The sequence below is a fragment of the Pinus tabuliformis genome, chromosome 2_1 (genome assembly GCF_031772625.1).
Source record: "Pinus tabuliformis cultivar Carrire ecotype Pingquan chromosome 2_1, CPIR1, whole genome shotgun sequence".
NCBI classification, from domain to species: Eukaryota; Viridiplantae; Streptophyta; class Pinopsida; order Pinales; family Pinaceae; genus Pinus; species Pinus tabuliformis.
In genome coordinates, this window is record NC_142299.1 from 171,725,447 (window position 1) to 171,743,511 (window position 18,065).

Below are 18,065 nucleotides of genomic sequence, written 5' to 3' on the forward strand. Positions count from 1 at the left end.
CCTTAGTGCAAAGAGAAGGATAAGTTCTATTGATAGGTCATAATCTTAAGGCTTGAATGATAGTATCTTTGTATGATTTTGATCTGTTATATGTGGCGCATGCTTGATCTATAAATCTGATACTCTGGGCTAATCAGTGTCTGAATTTTTGAAAGAGTGAATTATCCTTTATAGATCTATATGCAGGTTCAGTGAAGCGAAGGCGCGTATACACGCGGTTTTGGTAAGGGAAAGAAGCATATACGCAGGTTGGCTTTGACACAGAAGCGTATACACGCAGGTTTCTGAACAGTGAAGTAGCGTACATCTCTTAATTTATGTTCTAGCTGCTTCTGTTTATTGCTGCAGTGGTCTGGGTTCAGAATTGGTGTGTGGTTACTGTTACTGTGTTCTGGGTACAGCTGTCAGAGAAGTGTTTATTTTGATTCAGTTTTGATTGGTGAAAAGGTGATTGGTTGATGTAGAAATTCTTGATATTTGATTGATGTGGATCCAGTCTGAAAATTTATGAAATGTGGTCCCTGGAAGAAAGAGAAGGTTGTAGCCTTCTGTAGGCCAGCACCTACGTACTAGTATCTTGGCTAGTGCAAGAGCTAAGGGGGTTGTAGCTCCCTTCCAGGAGAAGCTGGAGAACGAGAGAGGGTTGTAGCTCTCTGCAGGTTACAGCCTGCGTACTGGTAAAGGACTGCACCAGTACATTGTAAAAAGAAGTTTCTAATTAAAAGAAGATAGAGACGAATTGCAGCAGGTGGTTTTCACCCACATTGGGTTTCCACCTTATATCTTGTGTTCTTGTGTGTGTGATTGTCTTCAGATCTGTTTTACTGTTTCTGGTTACTGTTTATTTGATCCTAATACACAGATTAATGATCAACATCAGTAAGATAAACTAAATTATAAGTTTGCATTGCATACGCGGGTTTCCTTCTCTGTAGTTGCATATATATGCGGTTTTATCTAACTGAAGTAGCGTATATGATCTGGGTTTGAAAAAGAAAATAAGTGACTTGATAATACTGATTCACCCCCCCCTCTCAGTATTATTTTCAACAATTGGTATCAGAGCAGGTCCTTCTGAAGAAGCTTGATCGCTTGAAGGAAGATCCATCATCATGAGCAACTACGAGAGAGAAGCATCTATCAGGCCACCAATTTTTGATGGGACAAACTTCGTATATTGGAAGGTAAGAGTTACTGCCTATCTTCAATCTCTTGGTACAGAAGTCTGGGATATCATAGATACAAGGTACACTTTTCCATCAGCAACTCCTACAGATCTGGCTGAGAAGAAGAAATATGAAACAAATGCAAAGGCTGTCAATACTCTATTAGGATGTCTATCCCAATCAGAACTCGTGAAGGTTATGCAGTATAAATCTGCAAAAGAAATATGGGACAAGATTGTTCTGAGCTATGAAGGAGATGAACAAGTAAAACGAGCAAAACTTCAAACCCTCATAATTCAATATGAAAATCTCAGAATGCACAATGATGAAAGTGTGGCTAACTATTTCCTTCGTGTAGATGAGATTGTTAATTGTATGAAAAACTTGGGAGAAGAAATAAAAGAGGCTGTTGTGGTTGAAAAAGTTCTAAGATCTTTGTCCCCTAGGTTTGAATCTAAAGTTTCTGCAATAGAAGAAAAAGAGAATCTACGAAACCTTACCATGTCACAGCTGCACAGAATTCTAACTGCTTATGAAATGAGGAAAGGAGGACCATCAGACAGGAGAGAAGTTTCCTTCAAGGCTTCAGGCAAAGGAGACTACTATGAGTCAGGACACGTGTCAGAAGAAGAAGAAGAATCAAATTTTGTCAAGAACCTTCAACGGGGTGCTGGAAGATTCCGAGGTAAGTTACCTTTCAAATGCTTTGCTTGTGGAAGAGTCGGTCACTATGCTGCCAAATGTCCTCATAAGGATAAGATTGACAAGGGGAAGGAACCTGTTAGATGGAACAAGAAACAGAATGAAAATAAGAAAAGCTATTACACTCATGAAAATAGTGATGGACTTTCAAATAGTGACGAAGATGAATGAGGTGATAATTATAAACTTTTAATGGCTTTTGAAGATGATGATTACATGGATGCTATAGATGAAGAAGGTCTTTATGAAGAGATTTCTAAACTCAAAATTTGTTTAGAAGAGAAAAATGTGATTATTGATTCTCTACAATGTCAACTGGCTGAAAGGGAAAAACATCATGAAAAATTGGAATGTGAAATTGTTGGTCTTAGAAAAGAGATTGAGAAAACAAAAGCTCTTAACCTTAAATTTGTTAAAGGATCTGAAACTCTGGATGAGATTATCAATGTGCAGCGTTCTCCACTAATCAAGACAGGTCTGGGATATAATGGAGAAGCATCTCAAGCATCCACCTCCAAAAGTTATCTTGATGCAGCAAGGAGGAGCGAGCAAAGGCCTAATAGAAATCATCAGGTAAATCAGGGACAGTTTACCTCAAGAATGAACAAAGACTATCAAGAAAATCGGGGGCAATCTACCTTAAGGACAAACAGAAGACACAACCAGCCACAGGTAAAATCTTCCCAATTTGCCTCAAGAATGGATGTCAGTAGAAACTACAATCGGTTGGTTGATAGATTTGATAATCGCAGGAGTTTCTTCAATGGCCAATGTTTCTCTTGCCATAACTTTGGTCACAAAGTAGCTCAATGTGTTGCCTATAAGACAATCATGACTAGAGAAGCTCAAAAACAAAGAAGTATGACTGAAATCACGAAAAGGACCTATAACAACTTTTCCGCCCTTGAAAGTGAAATTGAATGTTCTATTTGTAATAACTTCGGTCATGAAGATTCTGAATGCAGGGGCAGGTTTCGGAAGACAACTCAGAAGGAACAAACCTCAAATGCCAGAACATGGAGAATGAAGGAACCGCAACCAGAAAGATGCGGGATAGCTTTATATGCTGAAGGACAGGAAAATCAATGGTACATCGACAGTGGATGTTCGAAGCATATGACAGGTGATAAAGAAAAACTTCAATCATATAGTGCTTTAGAAAAAGGAAAGAAAGTTTCTTTTGGAAATGATACCCCTGCAGTCATAAAAGGAAAAGGCACTGTTCAGTTGAAAGAAAAAGTCAAGGCTGGAAATGTTTTGTATGTTGATGGCTTGAAGCATAATCTACTGAGTGTCAGTCAGATGTGTGATCAAGGAACTGAGGTAATATTTCGATCAAATGGATGTAGTGTTCATGATCTTGATACAGGAAAAACAGTGATCAAAGGCATAATAACTCCAAATAATTTATACATATTTGAAGAAGGACAACAACAATGCTATTTGAGCAAGAATGATGAACACTGGTTATGGCACCGGAGGTTGGGCCATCTAAGCTTTTCACAGATAAGGAAAGCATGCAAATACCAGGCAGTTCGTGGTCTTCCAGACATCAGAATTCCAGACAATACAATATGAAAATCATGTCAGTTTGGTAAGCAAACCAGAACTAACTTCCCTGAGAAGGAAGGATCAGCTAGCAGGCCTCTTGAACTAGTCCATACAGATGTATGTGGTCCATCTAGGAAAAGGTCACCTCGAGGAGAAGAATACTTTATATTATTCATTGATGACTTCTCCAGGATGGTTTGGATAGGACTTATGAAGCACAAAGACGAAGCCTTCGAAAAATTCAAATCTTTCAAAGCCTTGGTTGAAAACGAATCAAATCACAAAATTAAGTGCCTCAGGTCTGATAGAGGTGGGGAGTTTACCTCAAATGAATTTTTCGATTTTTGTGAAGAACATGGAATAAGAAGGGAATTCTCTACAGCTAGGACTCCTCAGCAAAATGGAGTAGTGGAAAGGATGAATAGAACGGTTCAACAAATGGCTCATGCTATGCTTGATGAGTCTGGAACTCCCGCAACCTTCTGGGGTGAAGCTGCATTTGCTGCGGTTGTTATTCTCAACAAAACAAATGTCCGGGTAAACAGCACTCAAACTCCTCATGAGCTCTAGTATGGTGAGACTCCTTCGGTAAAACATTTCAAAATCTTTGGAAGCAAATGCTATATTAAGAATAATGATGAACATATTGGCAAGTTTGAACCTAGAGCAGATGAAGGCATTCTCCTTGGTTATTCTCCTCACAGCAAAGCATATAAGTGTTACAACAAAAGACTTGGAAGAATAGTTGACAGCATTGATGTAGTGGTTGATGAAGAAGGAAACATTCCTAGGCAAGTAAATTATGAAAATATCGAAGAGGATGAAGACCATCCTTCAAATCAGACTGATGATGAAGAAGAACCTCAAGAGGCACCAGAGGAACAGATAAGGATAGAAGAGAAGACTCCATCTAGGTACGTTCAGAAGAATCATCCAGAATCTCAAATTTTGGGGCAGAAAGAGGCAGGTATACAAACAAGAAGAACAATTGCAGAAGCCTCAAGCTATTTGGCATTGCTCTCCTCCACTGAACCACAAAATGTAAAAGAAGCATGCAAGAATGAATGTTGGGTCAAGGCAATGGATGAAGAACTTGAGCAGATCGAAAAGAATAACACTTGGGAGTTGGTTCCTAGACCAAAAGATAAGAATGTCATAGGGACAAAATGGATCTTCAAAAATAAGTTGAATGAAAATGGGGAAGTGATTAGAAACAAGGCCAGACTTGTCTGTAAAGGGTATGCTCAACAAGAAGGAATAGACTTTGAAGAAACTCTTTCTCCCGTTGCTAGACTTGAGGCCATTAGAATGTTCCTTGCTCTCTCTAGCTTTCAGAAGTTCAAAGTATTTCAAATGGACGTGAAATCAGCCTTTCTGAATGGAGACTTAGAAGAACATTGAGCAACCAGATGGTTTCATTCTTGGGAATGATCCAAATCTTGTATGCAGACTAAAAAAGGCTCTCTATGGTCTTAAACAGGCTCCAAGGGCTTGGTACTACCGTTTGGACAAATATCTTCATCAACAAGGTTTTTCAAAAGGATCAGCAGATAGCAACCTTTATATAAAAATTGAAAATGACAAATTGCCAATACTTGTTGTGTATGTAGATGATGATATTATCTTTGGCAGCAATGAAGAAGCTATGAGCCAAATCTTTGCCTTGGTAATGCAGAAAGAATTCGAAATGTCTTTGCTTGGAGAACTGACATATTTTCTTGGATTGCAAATCCAAAAAAATGAAGGCGGTATCTTTTTGTCTCAAACCAAGTACCTCAAGCAGATTTTGAAGAAGTATGGCATGGAAGATTCAAAACCAGTATGTACACCTATGGTTACAGGATGCAGCCTCAGTGCAAATGATGAATTAGCAGCAGTGCATCAACCAACCTATAGGTCCATGATTGGAAGTCTACTTTATTTGATTGGTACCCGACCAGACATCATGCATGCAGTGGGAATAGTTGGAAGATTTCAAGCAAATCCTAAGGAAACTCATCTTTAGGCAGTTAAGAGAATCTTCAAGTACCTTCAAGAAACTCAAAACTATGGCTTATGGTATCCTAGAGATACAGATCTCACACTTCATGCTTATACAGATGCAGATTGGGCCGAAAGCGTGGATGACAGGAAGAGCACAAGTGGTGGTGCATTCTTTATGGGTTCCAGATTAGTATCTTGGTTCAGCAAGAAACATAGTTCGATTGCTTTATCTACAGCTGAAGCGGAATATGTGGCTGCTGCATCTTGCTGCACTCAACTCCTTTGGATGATGCAGACCTTGCAGGATTTTCAAATCACTTGTACACCACCTATCTCCATCTTATGTGATAATACAAGTGCAATCAGCATTTCAAAGAACCCAGTCATGCATTCAAAGACAAAGCACATACCGATCAAGTATCACTTTCTCCGAGAACAAGTGTTGGAACAAAAGGTCAAATTGGAGTATGTTCCTTCTAAGGAACAAGCTGGTGATATTCTCACCAAACCACTACCCAAGGAAAATTTTGAATACCTCAGACAGAAGCTGGGAGTAGTTGATGCATCATCTCGCTGTTAAATCTTGTCTGTTTCAGAGAAAAATGGGTGTACGCGTGTTGCCTGAGGAGGATCCGCGTATATACGCTGGTTTGTGCAGAGACAGACGCATATATGGAGGTTTGATGGATATCAGTAGGGACAGGCTCTGGTTGAAGATAGTCTGATATGGGTCTGACAGAGACCATCTGGCACAGGTTCAGGGGGAGCAGATAAACTTCTAATGATGCATTGTTGGCATTATCTTAGAAGCTTTTGGTTCTAGTTCACAGCTGTTGTTGGTTTCAGGTGGAACAAAGGCAGAGGGAGAACAGAAGGAAATCTTGGTTGCTGATCTGAATGATGATTGACAAATGCTGCTGATATCAGTTATTGGTGACTTTCATAAGTCTTGCTCTAGTTATTTCGTCTCTATGTCATGTATCCCTTTTAAGGTGTCAAGGTCATGTAACGGCCTATTTTGGTTTCCCCACTATGCCTGGGATGAAGATGTAATGTACTTGGTTGTCATATGTAAATTTTTGATGTACCCCCACTTGGTTGGGTGGATGATCCCCACTTGGTTGGGTGATGGATGTATGTATTGAGTCTTTTTGTGATAGGAAGGTCTTTAAGAACATCTTTTCCAGATCTTGCCTACAGTCAGGGGGAGCATGGTCAGCACAGCAGGGCAGAGATTTCAGCATGTACTCAGAGGGAGCACAACCCTTTGCCCTTGATGACAAAGGGGGAGAATGACTTTGAGGATCTTGGGGTTGCCATCATGTCCAAAGGGGGAGATTGTTGGCAGTATGGCACAGGTTTGGAGCTATGGCACAGGTGTTGTCCTTGATGGCAACTCTATCTGGTGACAGATCTCAGTTCAAGCTTTCAGAATGAAGGAAAATACATATACGCAGGTTCATCGAGACTAAGGCGCGTATACACGCGGGTTAGACGTTACAAAGGCGCATATGCGTATACACGCACTTTCACGCAAGGAAAAGCGCGTATATGTTGGAGAACTTCTTTTGGTCCGTGGTAGTTAGTCCTTGGTACTTGAACCTATGGTTTTGGACCATGGTATCTCGTCAAAAGTGTTGATCCCAAGTATTGAGTCCTTGGTATTGTTTTATTATGGTTTTGGACTGTGGTATTGTGAAAGGCCTAAGACTATAAAAGAGGAAGGAGATCATTTGGCAAATGATCATCTGAATTAACTGAATATCTAATAAGTGCTAGATCTGAAATATTGGTGATTGGGGTTATGGTGCAGATCTGGATCTGAATGAAGGAGGAACCTTAGCGCAAAGAGAAGGATAAGTTCTATTGATAGGTCATAATCTTAAGGCTTGAATGATAGTATCTTTGTATGATTTTGATCTGTTATATGTGGCGCATGCTTGATCTATAAATCTGATACTTTGGGCTAATCAGTGTCTGAATTTTTGAAAGAGTGAATTATCCTTTATAGATCTATACGCAGGTTCAGTGAAGCGAAGGTGTGTATACACGCCGTTTTGGTAAGGGAAAGAAGCGTATACACAGGTTGGCTTTGACACAGAAGCGTAGACACGCAGGTTTCTGAAAAGTGAAGTAGCGTACATCTCTTAATTTATGTTCTAGCTGCTTCTGTTTATTGCTGCAGTGGTCTGGGTTCAGAATTGGTGTGTGGTTACTGTTACTGTGTTCTGGGTACAGCTGTCAGAGAAGTGTTTATTTTGATTCAGTTTTGATTGGTGAAAAGGTGATTGGTTGATGCAGAAATTCTTGATATTTGATTGATGTGGATCCAGTCTGAAAATTTATGAAACGTGGTCCCTGGAAGAAAGAGAAGGTTGTAGCCTTCTGTAGGCCAGCACCTACGTACTAGTATCTTGGCTAGTGCAAGAGCTAAGGGGGTTGTAGCTCCCTTCCAGGAGAAGCTGGAGAACAAGAGAGGGTTGTAGCTCTCTACAGGTTGCAGCCTGCGTACTGGTAAAGGACTGCACCAGTACATTGTAAAAATAAGTTTCTAATTAAAAGAAGATAGAGACGAATTGCAGCAGGTGGTTTTCACCCACATTGGGTTTCCACCTTATATCTTGTGTTCTTGTGTGTGTGATTGTCTTCAGATCTATTTTACTGTTTCTGGTTACTGTTTATTTGATCCTAATACACAGATTAATGATCAACATCAGTAAGATAAACTAAATTATAAGTTTGCATTGCATACGCGGGTTCCTTCTCTGTAGTTGTGTATATACGCGGTTTTATCTAACTGAAGTAGCGTATATGATCTGGGTTTGAAAAAGAAAATAAGTGACTTGATAACATTGATTCACCCCCCTCTCTCAGTATTATTTCCAACAATTTCTTTTGAGAGAGTGTACCACCTCATGTGCTTGGATATTGTTGTTCAGAATCTGTCTTCCTTCTACATAGCCTGTTTTCTCTTCTGAGATGAGAGTAGGAAGCAGAGGCTTGATTCTGTTGGCTATCACTTTGGAGATTATTTTATACACCACATTACATAAGGTGATGGGCCTAAACCCATCCAGAGTCATAGCATTTTCCTTTTTGGGGATTAAAGCTATAAAGGTCGCATTCAGTGCTTTCAAAGCCTTTTTGTTTTGTCTTGAGTCTTCCACAACCTCGAGGATGTCCTGTTTGACTGTAACCCAGCAAGCTTTGAAGAAATCAACATTGAAACCATCTCGGCCTGGTGCTTTTCCACTTTGCATTTCCTTGATTACCTCACTGACCTCCTCTTCCGAGACTAGCCTATTGAGATTGTGGTTGTCCTCTCTGGTGACTAACTTTGGAATGTGCTGGATGAACTTATCAATGTACCTACATCTGTCTTCCAATGGCTTCTTTGCAATGTTAGAGAAGTGTTGTACTAGGGTTGATTCCATGTCCTTGTGAGCAACAAGCTCAATACCTTGAGAATCCTTTAGCTTTGTAGTTTTGTTATGTGCCCTGTGGGCCATAGTGGATTTATGGAAGAACTTAGTGTTCCTTTCTCCCTCTTTTAACCATTGAATCCTGGATTTCTGTCTCCAAAATGTTTCCTCTTGTAAGAAACGCTCCTCCCATTCTTCTTGCAAGGAGTTAGTCAGTTTTTGCCTTTCCTCATTGAAGCCCTCTGTGATGTTGATCTGATTGATTTCCTAGAGTTTCTGCTCAGTGCTCATTCTAGCCTTGATGATATCACCAAATTCCTTTTTGTTCCACTCCTTAAGTTTGGATTTAATGTGTTTCAGTCTCTACTGGAGCATGTACATCTTAGTGCCCTGAATATTCAAATCCTCCTTCCACCATTTGGCAATGTTACTGGTGAAATTGGGGTGAGAAAGCCAGGCATTTTTGAATCTGAACGGCCTATTTCTCGGAGTGCCCATAAAGGAGGCTTCTAGCTGGACTGGCCAATGATCCGAGCCACCAAAGGGCAGAATGGATGTAGTGATGGCTGAACCTGTAAGGAGGAGATCCTTAGAAACGATGAACCTATCCAGTTTTGATGCCACTTGGGAAACCCCTCCTCTTTTGTTGTTCCAAGTGAAGGTTCCATTTATAGTCTCGGTATCCACCAGTCCCATGTTCATGAGGAAATCTTGGAAGGCTTCAGAGTGTCTGCCAAGATGTTGAGTGCCTCCTTTTTTTTCCGAGAGAGATCTTATCATATTAAAATCTCCTGCAAGTATCCAGGGTATATTGGGATAGCGTGCTCTGAGACCTTCCAAGGAGGTGAGAAGCTTGAGTTTATCAGCTTGTTGTTGAGGGCCATATACATTAGTTATCATGTAAGTTTCTTTATCACCTACGGGACTACACACCAAAGAAAGATAGTTCCTGGATGCTTCAGCATCCAGGATTCCCAATTTCTGTGGATCCCACAACATGAGAATCCCTCTTGCAGAGTTATTAGCTTTAACTTCTAAATAATCATACTTGATTAACCATTTATTATGCAATTATCTTATTTTTTCCATGGAACATTTTGTCTCCTGAATAAAGACCATATCCGATTTTACTTCTTTTATTATATTGCTAAGATTTCTCTGTTTCCTTCTACTACCTAAACCCCTAATATTCCAGGTTGTAAGCTTCATTAAGAAAGGTTGGTGAAAGAGTAGCTGGTAAGATCTTTCATCTTACCTGAGCTAATCAGTAGTTTCCCACATTCATTTAGCAGTTCATTCTGTCTTTTCCTTCCTCTTTTCCTTCTTGGGTTTTTTGGAGATAGTGTCTGCGGGTGCTCCATCATTTTGACCCCACTCTGCTCTTAGATTTCGTGGCTTCTTTTGACTCCAGTTCCCTTCAATTGTGACCTCCATAGATAGAGTTGTTGTACTTGATCATAATCTTATTTTGGCAATGAGTCCACTCCTTTGTTCTTTCCTTGTTCCAGAAATTGTTCTAGATCGAGATTTTCCCTATCTAGAATCTCCTACAGTTCATGATCCTCCGTGCTTGCCTCACTTGGGGTCATCTCTTGGTCCTTGTTGATCTCCATGTAGCTCTGTAGCTCCTCTATCTGCTAGTTGTTTGCTGGGATGTCCTCCGTTTCAGTTTCCATATCCTGCTCCTTGGGAACGTTCTCCTTGACTTGGGTTGTCTCCTCGCTCTCCTCCACTTCCTCTAGGATTTTGAAACTATTGTGTCTTGTCTGTATGTCTTCGCTTGGCTTCTTGTGTGATATTTTACCCCCTTTCCCTTTGCCCCCAACCTTGGTAAAACCCTCATGATCTTTGTTCACAGAGGTTTTCCCATTTCTTTCCACATTGTTTGTGGGGCAGTCTCTAAATAGATGGCCATGTTCATGACATTTGCGACATCTGAATGGAATGTGCTCATAGTCTACCATTTGCACCCATTCCTCATCATATACTTCTAAGATTATTGCTTCCGGAAGGGCTCCAGATGGATCCATTTCCACACTTATTTGGGCGAAGGAGGTATATTTACCTTTGAGAGTTGCCTTTGATATTTTGAGAAAATGCCCTAGCTTATTGCCTATGATTTTCAAGGACTCTGGTAGCCAGTAGTCCATAGGTAAAGAGTATAGCCTGATCCATACTGGTACAGAAGTGAATGTTTCTTGTTCCGGTACAAAGTTCACCATCCAAGGACGCATGTAGAGTCCTGTTGTAGCATAGAAGTAAGGTCCCCCTTCAAACACTCTATCTTTGTCCTCTAGGCTCGCAAACACCACCGTGAAGAAGCCCTTAGATCCCAGATGCAAATGTGTTTCTCCCTTGGGCTTCCAATGGCTCCTGATCCAGATGTATAAAGCCCTCTCCGTTGGCCATAACCCCATGAACTTGCAGATGATCGCATGTTCTCTCATATGGTCTCTGTGCACTTGAATCGCTGGATCACTTAATATGACCCTAGGGATGATGCTCGATTTAGGTTTACAGACTCCCGCAGTTTTCATTTGAGGAATTTTCCTACTGCTACCTCCCTTCTCCTTTTCTTGACTCGGTTTCTATTGTTTTTCTTCCTGATTCTGGATCTCATTCCTTCCCACTGTTTCCTTGCCTCTTGTTTCTGAAATCTTTTCCATCGGTATTTTGAACTGCTTCCCTCCTGCCTCCTTGTCTCCCTCCGTGATGGCTTGACTGTAGGAGGGAGCGGCGCTCCCCCCTGCACGACCTGCCATAGAACCCTAAAACCAAACCTGGCGCCAACTTCAAGCCTTTCACAAGTTGCAGAGCTCCTCCACAAGTTCTTCCCTTAACATGAAACTATATTTCTATTGAATGTTTTTTTTTTTTTTACAGAAATATGTAGTGGATATATTAGAAAGTTGGCCTTAATGCCAAAGAGCAGATTACAAAATGTGAGTCTAAAACGATAAATGCCGAACAGTCTTGCAAGACCGTGACAATTATGTTTAGCTCACATCTCTCCTTAGCTGCAACTCTATAGTCAATTTCAAAGATTTTCCCAAGCTTGTGGATACAGACAAACTGATTTAACAGAAAACAATAAAACATGACAATGTGCTAAATTAAGGAATTGGTTCCCATATTTCCTGTCTGCCTCTAAGCAGAGCACCAGCCGTAAGAAGGGCTGCTTTGTTAGCTTCAGTGTCTGCCTCCTTATTATTGGCTCTCAACACATGATAGAAATTTAACTTTTGGAAAGAGTCACCAAGGTCTGCAATTCTGTGAATCAGCCTTGCAAGCCTTAGGTCCATTGGCTTAGAATGAGTCACCATAGTGTTAATGATAACCTTTGAGTCTCCAATAACGTTAACCTCCTTGATGTTCAACACTTTTAGAATCTTGAGTCCTTGAAAAAGAGCCAAAGCCTCTGCTTGGGAAATTTTCAGGAACATGTCTAGAGAAGATGACATAAAAACTCTCACTGATGACCTTAGTCCATCTGGCAGTGAAGAGGAGGAGCAGAAAGAGGAACTTGAGAAGGAAATCCATGAAGAAGCATAGAATATTCAATTAGAAGAAGAAAAAGAAGAAAAACAGAGAGAGAAGGAGAAACATGACACAACCACAGTTGAACCTAAAGTAGAGAAGAAAACAACATCAAAAGCAGAGAAAAGGAAGAGGGCAAGAACTGAAAACAAGAATCCCAAGACAGCTCAGAAAAAGACTACCACAGGAAAGGCATAAACTCAGCAAGAAGAGGAGAAAACAACACCAGATACAGCATAAACAAAATCAAAAACAATTGACACAAGCAAAATTGCAGAGGATGAAGAAGAAAAACAACAAGAAGAAGTGTCTCCTGAGACACTAGCAAGAGAAGCAACAGTTGTTCTTGCTACACTTAGCACTCCATTTAAGCAAAAAGGGAAAAGAAAAAGACAGACATCTATGTATTTCAAAGCTCGGAAGAGCACCAGAATCAAAGTGGCCAAGCCCCAGCCACCTTCGAAATAACCCATTATCATTGAGGATGCACCTACTGTAACAAAGGAGGAATCTCCCTCCAAAATCTCCATCACCTACGAGAGAGGGAGTCCTAAGACCTCCACCTGGAAGGAAAGGATCAAATTGATGGACTCTAAAGCTGTCCTACAGGAGGCACAAACCTCTTTACAGGATACATTGGCTAAGCTCAAAGAAACTGAAAAACTGGAAAAGAAGGTAGAAGAACAGTCCCAAGAGGAAGGTAAGGCAAAAGAGATACCAGAGCCTAGACCTCAGCCTAACTTAGGCTCCTACTACAACCTTCTGGAAGGTGGGAAGATCATCCACAAAAATTTGCAGTGCCTCTTTTCTTTGAGCTGGAAAAGGAAAGAGTCAAGACCCACACTTGGATGCAGATTGCAAAATCCGAAGGGGTCGAAGATATAGGGCACATGGAAAACAAGTTGAGAGAGATGAGCAGAGAATTGAGCATGGTAAGGCACACAAACAGCATCAGAAGAGCTCAACTGCAGGAAGAAAATGAATTGTTGAAAAAGAAGCTACAAGAAAGGGAACCACAAGGCGGAAATGAGCTGTCAATCTTGAAAGGATAGCAACAGAAAGAGGGACCCCAGGCAGATAGTGAGGCAGTAGAGGGACAACAACAAGAAAAAGAATCCCAGGTAGAAACTGAAGTGCTGATTTTGAAAAGGCAACTACAGGAAAAGGAAGCCTAGTTAGCCTGCATGGCCAGCTGGGCAATGGAGGCATTACAATGCAGGCAGCCAGCCAAATCATATGCACTGTACCTCAAAGATCAGTGGCTCCAATTCCAGATTAAGACACTGGCCCAGAGGGGCACAATACCATTTCAAGATTATGGCCAATTTATGCATTTATGTGATCACAGCTCAGCTAAGGATAAAGCAAAGCTAGCATAATTTTACCTACACAACATGGCACTTACTGACATGAATTTATGGGATCCAAATGCTGCATTGGGAGACTTGCAGCTAATGGCTATGGCATTGTGGATGAGCCATGAAGAAAAGAGAGCAGTGGAAATTTAGAAAATAATGGAAAAAGAGCTAAGTGAGCCCCTGATGATTAGAGAAGAACCAGCAGAACCCTTGGCTCTCATCTATGCCCACCAACACCTTGCAGCCAATCCTCAAGTTCTCCTTGACTATGTTGACAAGCAAGCACAGGCTATTGCTCATTTCAAGGATATGGAGAGATTGTTTGGCGATGATTGCCTTTATGCCTGCATGAGAAGGTGGAATACATTGCCACATAGCCTAAGGATCAGGGAGTATCACTCCCCAAACAAAATGAGGGAAGCCATGAGGAGAGTGCCCCTGTATAAGCACTCAATTCAAAATTTGAAAGCCAACTGGATTGGTCTTAAATTCAGTCCTCCACTGCTGCTAGGACTGTTGGAAGGAGTTAAGGAGGAGGAAGAACATAAACAATGGGAAGAAGTGGATAGGAAAGCAGGTTTCCATGATAGAGAGGAAGACATCACATCAGAGGCTTGGGATGTCAGGGAATCTGTCAGAGCCATTAAAGATGAAGAGTTAGATTAGTTGCTCAGAGGATGAGCAACCCATTCAACAGGGGGGTGATGATGAGCCCCAGAAATGGGTAACTATATGGGCTCATTTTGCCTCTTATTTCGACTTAATCCACCATTCTCATTAGTTTGTTGCATGTTTTTGAATATATTTATGCTAATAGAGTGAATTGGGTTAGTCACTTTGCCATGTAGTCTAATGAGTGTTTTATGCAGTTTTTTTGGACAATTTTGGACAAAGACAAGGAATTTATGAGAAAATGGCAGCCAAAACTCGAGGGAAACAGGGAAGAGGACTTGTAGGGGGGGTGTCTCCTTCATTAATGACCCCTTTCCTCAAATCCTCCATCAGCAACTCGGAGCACAAAGGCCCACATTGATGATTCCAAGGGGCAGTTGAGCAAGTCAAGTAGGACTGTTGTTTATCTTCAGTTCTAGGAAGCCGAGTTCCTTGATTTTAGGAGGACTATTAGAAGTCCCCATTGGTATAAATAAGAAGGCTTCGAGCCTCAGTAGGTTAGTCAGTTCTCAGTAGATTTTCGTACTTTTGTGCAGCACATTGTTCAGCTTATTTTTGAGTTCCTTTTTGAGAACATTTTATGTGATGTAACTGTTATTTTTGATAAATGAAGATGAAACAGTTTTGAGCCAGCACTGATCTCTTTTAGAGGGCTGAAGCTCTTGGGTTAGGGCCCAACCCAAGCTACCCAACACCTCCTTTGTGTATTTATATGTTTTTTTGCTTCCATTCATGAGTTAATTTCTGTTGCATAGATTCATTTTACTTTGTTAGATTAGGTTGTTTTTTATGGTTAGCATAGTTGTTTTTGTTTTAGTTAATCAAGTAGGTTCTTGCAATGACAAAATAAGATTCAAAAAGGCCACAACAGGCCCTGATCTCCTTTCTCCTTTCCTGGGACTATGATTTGAGGTCAAGGCACTACTGCTGCCACCAAAACCACAGTTTTTGCTCTTCCATGCAACTGCTAGTGTGATACTTTGAGTTGGAAAGATTGATATTGGTTCAGATTCATTTTCTTAGATCATTTCATGTTCTATTACCATAGTTCTCTCGCACGCTTTTCTATTCATAGGGTACTGTTCAACAATTTTTGTTTGAAGGTTAGAAATTAGGTCAAGCTAGACAAAATTCTGTTTTTAGTTCTTTCTTTGATCAGTTTTGATAAAGTAAATGTGCAGATCTCTTGTAGGACATCTCAGCTCACCATCCCTCCATAAAACATCCAGCACCAGCTCATTTGTCATATATTTCCCAGCTCATTCACAACATTTCGCCAATCTGCCCTAATTTCTACGTTTTTTTCATAAAGTTGCTTTCTTGCCATTTGAACAAATCCAACCATCATGTTCTTTTCTGATCTTCCTTGACAAGTTCTAGACACCTCAACACCTTCATCCAGCCTTCATTCCCCCTTTTCCATCATTTTTCCACCTTCAAAACCCTAAAAACAGCTTTCGGCCTCCTCTTGTAGATCCTCCTGTAGATCCCCTGCAGCCTCCTGTAGAATTTCCTGTGAGTGATTTTTCGAAGTCTAATCACAATGGAAGTCTTCAAAAGGGTACTAGGGGCTTCTTAGGACCTCTCCACACCTTCCTCACCCTCTGCAAAAGCCAACTCCATCTTCCTTTGCCACCAAACCTCTGCACAGTCACAACCAGATAAATCACAAGCATAATAATTCCACATAAAAACACTCAAAAGTACAAAAAGATGATTTCTTCTCATTTCTTTTCAGAAGTAGCTTGAATAAATGCAATTTACCTTTTCAATAGTCAATGGCACTCATTTCATTAGTTTCCATCTCTTTTCTTGCAAAAGTAGGGTTAGTGGGTAAACTAGGGTTTGCTAGGGTTTGTTAGGGTTTGCATTTCGTTTCAGTTTTCTTTCTCTTTCTGCAAGTAGAATAGCCCCTGTAGAGTTAGTTTTCTTCCATCACAATAAAAGCTTCTTCTAAGAACTCATAGAAGTTGGCTTAAGCTCCTAGCGAACTTGCGCCAACTGATCAAGTGATAGCTTGCAGTAAGAGCTAGTACTTGTGCATACAACACCGTCGCTTCCAAGTTTGTTACGAACTATCGAGTTGATAAAAGTAAAGAAGGAAGCCCAGGAGTTGCAGCATTATTGCTGCAATACTGGAGCCCACCAATAGAAATAGAAGTGAACTAGCTCGAACGATGGTAACTTATCTCTAAGAAGAGATGTGGTAGCTACATGCCTCTGAACTATATGAACTGCAGGGGTCGGTGGTCTATGTGGATAATTGTTTCCTTCCCCATAATGTAATGCTTCCATTGTCGACGAGCCAACACAATGGAATACATCTCTTTTTCATAGGTGGGATACTTTCGAACTATGTCTGAAAGTGTCTCATTGTGATATGTGAGTGGATGGCCCTGCTGAGTAAGAACTGCACCAATAGCATAGTCGGAGGCATCTGTCATGATCTCAAATGGTTGTTGCAGGTTTGGTAATGTGAGAATTGGTGTAGAGCAGAGCAACAATCTTCAGGAAACTTCATGCAAGTGCTACGACCTCCATAGATCATTATAAAAAGTGAAAAATAACTCATTTGAAAGTATTTTTGGTTAGCTCAAATGGGTTTTTTCACGGAATTTGATTTTGTTTCCTAGTTTGAGAGATATGAGCAATTGAACTTACACATGTCCAAAATGTTATGTGGTCGTGCGTACCATGAGTTTCTGGAATTATTTTCTCACTCCAAAGGCCATCAAAGTGCAAGTGTCTTATATCAATGGAAATATACTTTCAATACGTCAAATGGGCCTTTGAAGGAATTTGATTTAATCACCTATATCATAAGTTATCAGAAAAGTTGCAACAAGAGGTCTATAATGTGAAAGAAGCCTTTACAATATATCATTGGATAAGAGAATATACTAGAGAAGCCACCACGCTTTTACCAATCATACTGACAAGCATCACGGTTATGGGTCACCCACAAAACCAAGGTTATGGGTCAACCACACAAAACCCTTGTCATTGAAGTCCATTTTCTAGGCCGCACACTATTAGTCTCACAATTGGTCACAAGCATTATAGAGTATCTCTATCCTCGTATCTTCATTTTTCATGGTTATGGGTCATCCACAAACCCACGCTTCATCAAATTCCATTTGCTAGGCTGCACACTGTTAGTATCATAGTTGGTCACAAGAATTACAGGGCATCTCTATCCTCGGATCTTTGTTCATCACGGTTATGGGTTAACCACACAAAACCCTTCTCTTCAGTGGCTCTTCATATTCAACAAAGGCTTATTAGGAGGGAACTTCATGCAATGGGGACCATTTCTTCTTAAGGGGGAGGAATGATGCAAATGAAAAGTGGCATCCACCCATGGTATTCATTCACCCATGGTATCTATCCATCCATGGTATTCATCCACACATGGAATTTTCCCATGGTATTGTAAGTGGCACCCACCCATGGTATTGTAAGTGACATCTACCCATGATATTTATTCACCCATGGTATTCACCCACCCATGGTATTTACCCACCCATGGAATTTATCCATGGTATTGTAACTAAAAAAGGCAATACGTTAAAAGGAAAAATTATCCACCACAATGTAGCTTCTACAGTTATTCTTTGTTTTAGTAAAAAGTTTCTTTGTGGTTTTGTTTTTGGTGTGTTCTCCTCTTTTCTTCC